Raw genomic sequence first — 10,160 nt, forward strand, 5'->3', positions numbered from 1 at the left:
TGCTTTTCATCCTCTCAAAACATTCACAAACATTAACCAATTAATTAGTAGGTGAAGTCAGCCTTTTTTTTTTAAACACAAATGAAAAAACAAGATATTTAAAAGCTTTCTCCACAAAGGGATTCAGTGTCTGACTTTGAATTAGAATTTGGACCTTCCTAACATTAGCAGTTCAGAGATTCAACTCATGTAAACATTTGAAAGGTCAGCTGTTCATCAAATACTTTTCCAACTACAGCAAACGTATCCTTATTAAGTTTCTTTTGCAAAAGTTCCAAGGTGCTGAACACTCATCCATTGCCACCAATAATTAACAATCCAAAACAACCTAAATACAGAGAATTTTTTGTTGGCATTTTGAAACTTCAGACTATCTTAGGAACAGGGCATGTGGGCAAAAAGCAGGCTAGGAAAAAAAGACATCAGGCTGAAAATTTTTCCCAAGATTGGTCCTTCCCTGTTTCAAACAGTTTTGCAGCAATAAGAAAAGTGTTTGTTCTTTTCAAATAAGAACTCTATGCTTTCTGGAAATGGGCAGAAAATTAAAAACCAAGAAAAACAATATCACTTGGCCTAACATTTAGAAGATTCAACAGAACTTAGAGTCCTTAGTAGGCATTACAGTCATACTTTATTCTATCCAGTTAACTTTGATTTGAACATATATCCATCTGCCCAAGCTTTAATGATTTAAAAAAAAATTACTCAAACTCCATATCTACCTGAGATATTTCCCTCTCATTATTTCTACATACCCCATGAAAAGTCACAAGCCTAATTTAAACAATACCATTTATTGTGGAACTTAAGAATTGAACAGCTACCACCTTACAGGTTTCCCGGAGTCTCACACCCACACATTCTCTTATACTAGTTTCTACATGGCCATGTGTAACCTGGCATGGTTACATGATGAGCTATGTGGCAAGGAGAGAGAACTCTAATAAAAGTGGGATTTAAATCTCTATGTCGAACTCAAAATTACCTTGCAATTATGGTAAACCTAAAGATTAAAATCATTAAACTTCTAGAAGAAAATCTTTGTGACATTAAGTTAGGCAAAGATTTCTTAAGCAAGAAACAAAAAGTGCAAAAGAAACCTAGATAAAATTAGCTTAATCGAAAATTTAAATGTTTGCTCTTAAAAAGACAAAATTAGAAAAATGAAAATGTAAGCCACAGGCTGACAAAATGTTTGCTACTAACTTGGACCAAGAGTTTATATTCAGTGTTTGTTTTTTTTTTTTTCCCAGAAAACATATGTACAACTCAATAAAGCAAAACAACACAGTTTCTTAAATGAATAAGATTTGGATAGACGATGACTGAAGAAGATATGCAAATGGCTAATAGGCCCAGGAAAGATATTAAATGGCATTAGTTATCAAGAAAATGCAAATTAAAAACACAATGAGCTACCACTAAACATTCACTCAAATAACTAAAGTTAAAAGACTGACAAAATCAAGTGTGGTCAAAAATAGTAGGAACCAGAACTCTAGTACATTGCTGAGAGAATGCAAAAGAGTATAGCCACTTTGGAAAACAATATGGCAGTACTTAATAAAGTTAAACACAGATTTCCCATATGACCCAGCAAACTCATTCCTAGGTACTGATCCCAGAGAATGAAAACATATTTCCACACAAAGACTTGTATATGAATGTTCACAGCAGCATTATTCATTATAACAAAAAAACCTAAGAATAAAACAAATGTCCATCAACTAGTAAATGTATAAAAAATCATGGTATTTCTATAATATGTAACACTACTTACAGGAAAAACTACCAATTAAAAACAACAATACACAGTACACAAAAATAAAAAATTTCTGCACTGCAAAGAAAATCATCAATAAAACAAGGCAACTGACTGAAAAGGAGACGATATTTATAAATGATATATCCAATAAGGGATTAATATCCAAAATATATAAAGAACTCATACAACTCAACACCAGAAAAAAACAAATAATCCTATTAAAAACTGGGCAGGTGGCCTGAATAGACATTTTCCATAGAAGACATGCAGATGGCCAACAGACAACAGGAATGGCTAAAATAAAAAAAGACAAGAAATAACAAGTGTCAAGGATGTGGGAAAAAGAACCCTCATGCACTTTTGAGTGGGAGTGCAAATTGGTGTAGCCACTGTGGAAAACAGCATGGAGTCTCTTCAAAAAATTAAAAATAGAACTACCATATGATCCAATAATTCCATTACTGGATATTTACCAAAACCCCAAAAACACCTATTTGAAAAGATATATATTTATTGCAGCATTATTTACAATAGCCAAGCTATAGAAGCAACCCATGTGTCCATCCATAGATGAATGGATAGGGAAGATGTGGTATACACACACAATGGAATATTACTCAGCCATAAAAAACAATGACATTTTGTCATTTGCCACAACATGGATGGACCTAGAGGGTGTAATGCTAAATGAAATACATCAGTCAGAGAAAGACAAATACCGCATGATTTCAGTTGTATGTGGAATTTAAAACAAAACAAATGAACAAACAAAGAAAAAAAGAGATGAAAAAAACCCCCAGACTCTTAAATACATAGAACTGGTAGCCGACAGAGGGGAGGTGGGTAGAGGGCTAGGTAAAGTAGATAAAGAGGATGAAAAGTACAATTATCAAGATGATCAATGAATAATGCAGAGAGTTTTCAAATCATTATATTATACACATGAAACTAATATAACACAATGTTATACTTTATTTTTATTTTTTATTTTTTTAAAAATATTTTTATTTATTTCTAGGAGAGAGAGAGACAGCATGAGCAGGGGAGGGTCAGAGAGAGAGGGAGATACAGACTCTGAAACAGGCTCCAGGCTCTGAGCTGGCAGTCAGCACAGAGCCCGACGCGGGGCTCGAACCCACGAACGGCGAGATGATGACCTAAGCGAAAGTCGGACGCTTAACCACTAAGCCACCCAGGCGCCCCTATACTTTATTTTTAAAAAACACAAATAAAAATGAAACCTAAACAACAACACAGATACATCTCAAAAGGTTTATTGTAAGAAAAACAATCCAGACATAAAAGACTACTATATTGTATAATTCCCCTCACATGACACTCTGGAAAAGATAAAACTATAGTGACAGAAAGCAGATCAATGGTTGTCTGCAGCCAGGGTCAGAGTTGAGGAAAAACTGCAAGTTTTTTTTTTATTTTACCTCAATAAAGCTTAAAAAATGTCAATGTCAGGAAGTCTTTACTTCTGCTATCCTACAAAATCTTGCTCTTTGAAATAAGCTAAACACTTGTCATCACATTTTACATCTGTGATTTGTTTTGGTATTGTTTCGATTTAATAAGGTATATCGAAAACTGAACAATGATTTAACTAACTCCTTTGTCATCCTCTCCCATTATCTGAAGAGGAAAGACCTCACCTGAAGTTTATGCATATACAATGTAATACAATTCAACAAGCAATTATTGAAGGTCTGCTAAGGTTTGAATTCTGGAACCAGATTGCCTGGGTTCAAATTACAGGTCTACTACTCAGCAGTGTGACCTTCGACAAATTACTTAACCTCATTGTGTTTCAGTTTTCCACTTATAAAATGGAGAAAATGGTAATACCTACCTAATGGGGCTGTTTTGAGGATTAAATGAGTAAATACACGTTCTCAGAAGAGTACCAAACACATAAATAAACACCTTTCCTTGACTATAATTACGTGTAAGGTGCTAAAACTACAGAGGAGGAAGACAGGGCTCATTTTTGTTATTTGTTTGTTTTGATGAGCTTATAGTTCACTTGCAAGACAGAGAACAAATGAAAAGCACATGTCTAAAAAAGGCCACAAAGAAATGTTTAAGTACTTATAAGAGCACAGATGTGTGAGCAGTTCATGGTGGCAGTAGGGAAGGCTCATCAAGGAGTGCTATAATGAGTAACTAAGTCTTGGAAGAAAAATGCGAGTTTTCCAAATGAAAATACAAACAAAACAAAACAAAACAGTAAAAACAGTAGTTGTGATAATTTACAAAATGTCTGCTAAATTCTATGCACTGTGCTATATATTTTACACAGGCCATTTCTCTTGTGATTGTCACAATAAACCCATAAGACAGGTACTACATTACCCATTTCATACACGAGGATGCTGAGTGTCAGAGACTGTGAATCCCTTGCCTGAGGTCACTAAACTAGTATATGCTTTAACCTAGAATCCAAACACAGTCTTTCAGACTCTGAAGCCTGTTCAGGGAAAGTAGCGTAGCAAAGACTGAGGTGGTGAAGTGCATGGAGAGTTTTGGCAACAAGCAAGGAGCTCAGTGTGACTAGAACACAGATAAAGTTAGGAAAATGAGGCCTTGGGTCCTATGACCAGTTATCACGTCTCTGACATGGAACTCCATTATGCTATTCCTGGACAGGAAGTCTTTTATGATCAACTGCTTCAATAGATTGCATTTAGTAAGCATAGCCTCCTTTGCCAGATCTTCAAATCAGTGGCAGAGGTTCCTTAAAGTGTGTCCAGTGACCATCTGTTCTGGAATTCCTGGGAATTTGTTAGAAATACAGATTTTCGAGGTACCACACAAGACTACAGAATCAGAACCTCTTTGATCAGGGCCCTGAACTTGCCTTTTTAATAACTTCTCCAGATGTTTCTCATTAATGCAAAAGTTGTAAAGCCCTAGCAATTGTAGAAACACTCAGAACCCTGAGTCTCAGCCCTCCTAGATCTGAGCTCTCAAACTTCATCTTGCCTGTGAATCACCTTGGGAATCCTTTTAACAATGACATTCTGATTTAGTCTGGGGACAGGGGGAAGGGGTAGGCCGGGTTCTGCCAGATATTGCAGATATCCCTGGCACACCTACTGTGCTTGGAGTCACAGGGTTGGAGAGTATCCCACCCAGAAGGATATTCTTCTCCATTTCTACCATCCCTCCTGGTCTTGCATTTATCTTCAGACTGTCTCCTTGCCTGGGTTTCTACTCCTTAAAACAACCTCTTGTTTATTTACTGTCTAAAAATGTTGTACCTTTGCCACCAAGAGGTGATGGTCAAACTATTTTTATTTTCATATGCTTGCTATTAAAAAACAGTACCTTTATAAAAAATTGTTTCTTGACTGACTAGAATTGCTCACTGAAATTCTGGGATGCCCGAAGAAGTCTGGCGAGCAATATTATATAAAATAGACTGATGATGACCAAGGATGAGAAAACCTGACCTTATTTTGTGGCATAATGTGTATAGTCAGTCACAGGGTCCTATGGACATTTTCTTCAATGCATTCTTTTAAATCACATAACAAAACCAAGAGGGCTACTGTCTCTAGAGTCATCAAGGATTGACTAAGGAGGAATCTTAGAATCAGTCTCCTTATTTAGACTTTAAGGAACCTGAGTCTTCTGGTCTCTTGTGCAGACACGCTCTGCAAGCTCTCCTTGCTGGCACTCCTGAAGGAAAGGAGCTGTGTGAAGCTGCCTGCCAAGGCTACAGCAACCTGGCACCAGGCAATGGGAAAAGCCACCCCAGCTGAAAGGCGTCTTTGCACTCTGGCTGAGAATGGCTCCTTTCGAAAATGGTTTTTTTCAGTTGCTAATGGTATTTTTCCGTGTGCTATCATATTTTCAAAGCACTAATCCTTAATCCTTATGAAGAAGATTCTCTGCAAGATCCCACTTTGTATTTTTGTAGTCGTCTGCTCTAATAGGCTCTCCTAAACCTTTCCTAATGCAAATCCATTAACTTGCACTCATTCTTGGCTTTGCAATTCAGTTACTTTATCTCTGTGGTTAAAACCCTTCTGTTTGTTGTTCTCACTTAATTCAGAGGAATTAAATACGCACTTTTATAAAGGGGATACATTAGCCACTCTCTACAAAATAGATGGGCCTGCATGTCAAAGATTCCCTAAAAACTAGTCTATTTGATTTGGTGCATTTTAGGTGGCAGAAAATATAATTTGGTTGGGGGTGGGGGTCTCACATATTGGTCCTGAAATTTTAATTCTAAAACTGCAAATAATCTACAAAATTACTACCATTGTTGTTAAGAAACATGGTTTCAATGAAAAGGCAAATCTATACTTTGAAATGTAAAATTAAATACCTAATAAACCCTTTTAGATGAAGTAAACTATGGCTCATAGGGAAAGGCAAGGAGGATTCTAGGCAAATCTGGAAAACAAATTCAGATCAGTTTTGAGGTCCTCATACATCCCTTTTTTTGCTTCCATCTTCACTCCTCACCCTAGTTTCCCATACATTTAATAAATTTTTTCAAATACCAACTATGCTTTCGAGAGCATACTTTCGAGATTTAGAGGTTCAACTTTAGGTAAGTCTAATACAGTCCCTGCACTCACAAAATTTATCACCAAATGGGGGATATAGTAATGACAATGGAGTATATTCCACTCTTGACTTACAGTGGTTGCTGGCCAATCTCTGCCATGATTTGTTGTGTACTGTTGCTCAAAAAGTTTGGATTTGCAAGGCTGGTTAATTCTTCTTGGGCAGGATCACTATGCTTGCAATTTGTGTCATTGACACTAAGGGACACAATGTAGTCCTTGATTATATTATGTATCCCAGCTAGTTTTCACCAGACAAATCTCTCAGATTGTTTAGCATACAATTAAGTCAGTTTTCATTTTTGTATAAAAGCAGCTTTTACTAACACAACAACACAAATAGAATACTACTTACTAATGTTGCAGGATTTTTTTACCTTAAAACCTGGGGTTCGTTGTATCACCTCTTCAAAGAATGAAAAAGTGGACAGAAAATAAAATGAGCAGCAGGCAAAAGTTTGTTAGAGTATAAGATTAGATACTAAGAATAGTAGGAAAACTATCTTTACAGAGAGGAGACATTCCAAAGTGAATGCCCGTTGACTATAGGCAGGCGTCCTTGTTTTTATAAGGTTCAGGTCTTCCCCCTCTTCCCTTCCCCCTTGTTCCTTCTTGGGTTCTACCCTTATGGGGTAGATGGCTGGATAGCTCTAGGTGCTGGGTGGTCCATTTCTGATTGGTTCAATTCCATTGTATGATGTGTGGCCTATGGCCATACTTAGGTCTTTTGTTAAATTTCTGAGGGAAACCTGAGGGGTAGTAGGTGGGGTCTGTTGCATTCTTAAAAGGAACTTTACACCTGAGGGAGTCTGCTATGATCAGACAGTCTCAGCCTTCTTCCAAAATATTGTTTTACCCCACCCAGGGGCCTCAGGTTACAATCTTTCCCTCTCCGCCTACTGAATCCTATCTTATTAAATTGCTAACTATAAAAAATTCAAAATATAGTTTTAAAACTACATAAAATAAAATTTAAAGAAAGCAAACCCATGCAAATAAATCCATGCCTTCCATCATGTGATCCTTTGATTCCTGCCACGACTTGTTTAATTTAATGTAGTGTTGCTTCTCAGGCTCAAAGAAAATTTCCCCTGACTTGATTTTTAGAATTGGGAACACTTAGACTCTGCTCATCTGATTGTACTTCGGAGCTACTGAGTCAAAGCTTACCTCTTAAACCTGCTCTCTGGGATCAGACATAGGATCCAAGTTTTTAATCATCTCCTACCCAACTACCTCATCAGGGCCCAATACTCGTCTCCTATCATCCTCCACACCTATAATTTCACCTGTCTTCCTATCTGAAGAATCCTCCTCCTTCCCAGTTGTTCTCTCTTCCCAATCCTGGTCAGATTCTTTGTGATCCTTAACTAGAGTAAAAAAGAACAGGAGACAGATGAATGTAAGGAAATCACCCAGGTATAATCTCTTTGAATCAGGAAACAACATGACCTTTGACAAACCCTCCAGCAAATTCACTCAGGCTTTTTCTGAGCAGCCTATTTGTTTGAGGGATGTTTTATATATAATGGTTTAAGATTACTCTTTGATATCATGTCTGATTTTTGTACCCTAATTTTACTTTATCTTTATTGATTGATTAAGGACATTTTTTACTTACCAAAAGGATTCGAGATGGCTTCCATAAAAGGTCACATATATCAAGAAAACTTGATGATCAAACTTTCGAGAAATGGCCCACCTTGCTCCCATGGTAGCCTGAGGACATCTAGCCTGATGGACCACCTACCACATTGAGTAGCTTTCATTTGGAGTTGCAACGTGTCACCCTCACCCTCTACTATATCATGAGTTCTTTGAGAACTAGACACGCGTCTTAGGCAACTTTTGTATTCACAGGGCCTTGGCAAAATGCTGGACACAGGCTAGATTTTCAAATACAGTTCTTTGAATTAGCTCTGAATTTCTAAATTTCCATTCTAATTCTTTTAAGAGCTGTGCTTTATTTTTTTTAATATTTTACCATGTAATTTAAATATACTAAAATATCAGAACCATTTTAAAACAGTGTTTTATGTAATTTTCTTTTCCACGATATTAAAATGTTAGTTTATAAAAAAAATTAAGATGTGACTCTTCCCATGTGATTTCTATTTTTAAAGGCTGGAGGAAAAATACCCTCCCTTTTCTATATCTTCTGTCAGTTTTGCTGCCCCCAGAATGTCCTGAAATAACCCTGACACCCACCAGACAACCTTGCATAGACGTGTGGAGAACATGATCTTTAAGCCTCTGTCACACCTGCCCTCTCACTGCTCTTGCCAGCATCACCCTTAACTCTTTTCAGACAGGGACATCCCCTGCTACTACTCAGAAAATTATAATATGTAAAGATCTGATTTTTAAAATCCAAAATGTCACCAATACCTCTTACAGGATGACTAATCATTCTCAAACAGTATTTGCAAATTTTGCCCTCCTGGAGCCTCACAGCCACATCAATATTTTCTAGAAGATTCTAGATTACCAGGATAAAATTGTATGACTTTCATTATTCAGTTCAGCTTTTGAAAATGTGAAAAATATCAAGGTGGGTCTCCTGGGTGGCTCAGTTGGTTGAGCATCTGACTCTTGATCTCAGGTCAGGTCATGATCTCATAGTCATAATGAGTTCAAGCCCCATGATGGGCTCTGTACTGGGCATGGAGCCTATTTTAAAAAAACAAAAACAAAAAACAAAAAAACCCCAAAAATATCAAGGTAAAAGCATATTAATTATTCATTGTATTTGTTGTTTGCTAAATCAAATATCACTAATATTATCCATATTTTGTCAAGCATGTTATGAAATGTCATAATCTGAATCCCTAATGATCTGTTTAAACTCTAAAACTTCTAAATTTTAATAAAAATATTTTTTATTAAAATACAACTATTCATTTTGTGTCCACCTTTGATGGAGAATTTTCATGACACACATCTGTATCTCTTTTATTCATTCATATCCTCTTAGGTACCTAGACCAATGCCTGGCACAAAATAGGTACTAATTAAATATTTACTGAATAAATAGCAATATTCTTTCTCTTCTTTTCCCATCATTATTTCCTTACTTTTACCACCACAAAAGAGGCAGCCTACCACTAAGCTCTCCATAATAGATCAGCAGTTTCTTGAGATCTTCTTAATTTTTGCAAGAGCATATTAGCAGGCAAAGAAGAGCTGTATGCTGAGGTTCAACCTGTTAGTGCGATCCTGAATGGAGAAGCAGGGAGAGCACACACATACCCCAAGACAATCTTTGAATCCTCAGACTGGTTTGTCGCCTTTGTAAAACATATTTGGTTTAAGCAACTAAGTGAGAAAAGATTTTGGAAAAGGCTTAAAGTGGAGGCAAAAAGATGACTGAGTGATTGAAAATTAAAGCCAACGAAGTTGAAGGAACTTGAGCAATTCAGTCAAAAAAAAGGCAAGAAAACTGAAGTGGATGAATTGTCATAATTCAGGCTGGTTGGGCAAGAATTTTACAGGGTCTCCAGGAATGCCGCTGACACTGCAGGGAACAGAGGAGAATAAGCAGCTGGGAACTCATGTCCTGGGCAGCACACTAGGATGTCCAAAGGACATGGTGAACTCAACTCCATGAAGCAAGCAGACAAATTTTGTAATCAAGCAGGCAATGGTTTCACAGCTCCAAGTAAGCCAGTAATAATTATGAGAGTAGCTTCTACTTATTAAGTACTTTCTAAATATTTTACATGTGTTGCCTCATTTAATCCTTAAAATTCTGTGATGTAGATACTATTATTTCTCTGCTTTACAGGTGAAGAAACTAAGATAAGAAAGAT

This window comes from Crocuta crocuta, unplaced genomic scaffold, assembly GCF_008692635.1.
Source record: "Crocuta crocuta isolate KB4526 unplaced genomic scaffold, BGI_CrCroc_1.0 scaffold645, whole genome shotgun sequence".
Classification (NCBI taxonomy): Eukaryota; Metazoa; Chordata; class Mammalia; order Carnivora; family Hyaenidae; genus Crocuta; species Crocuta crocuta.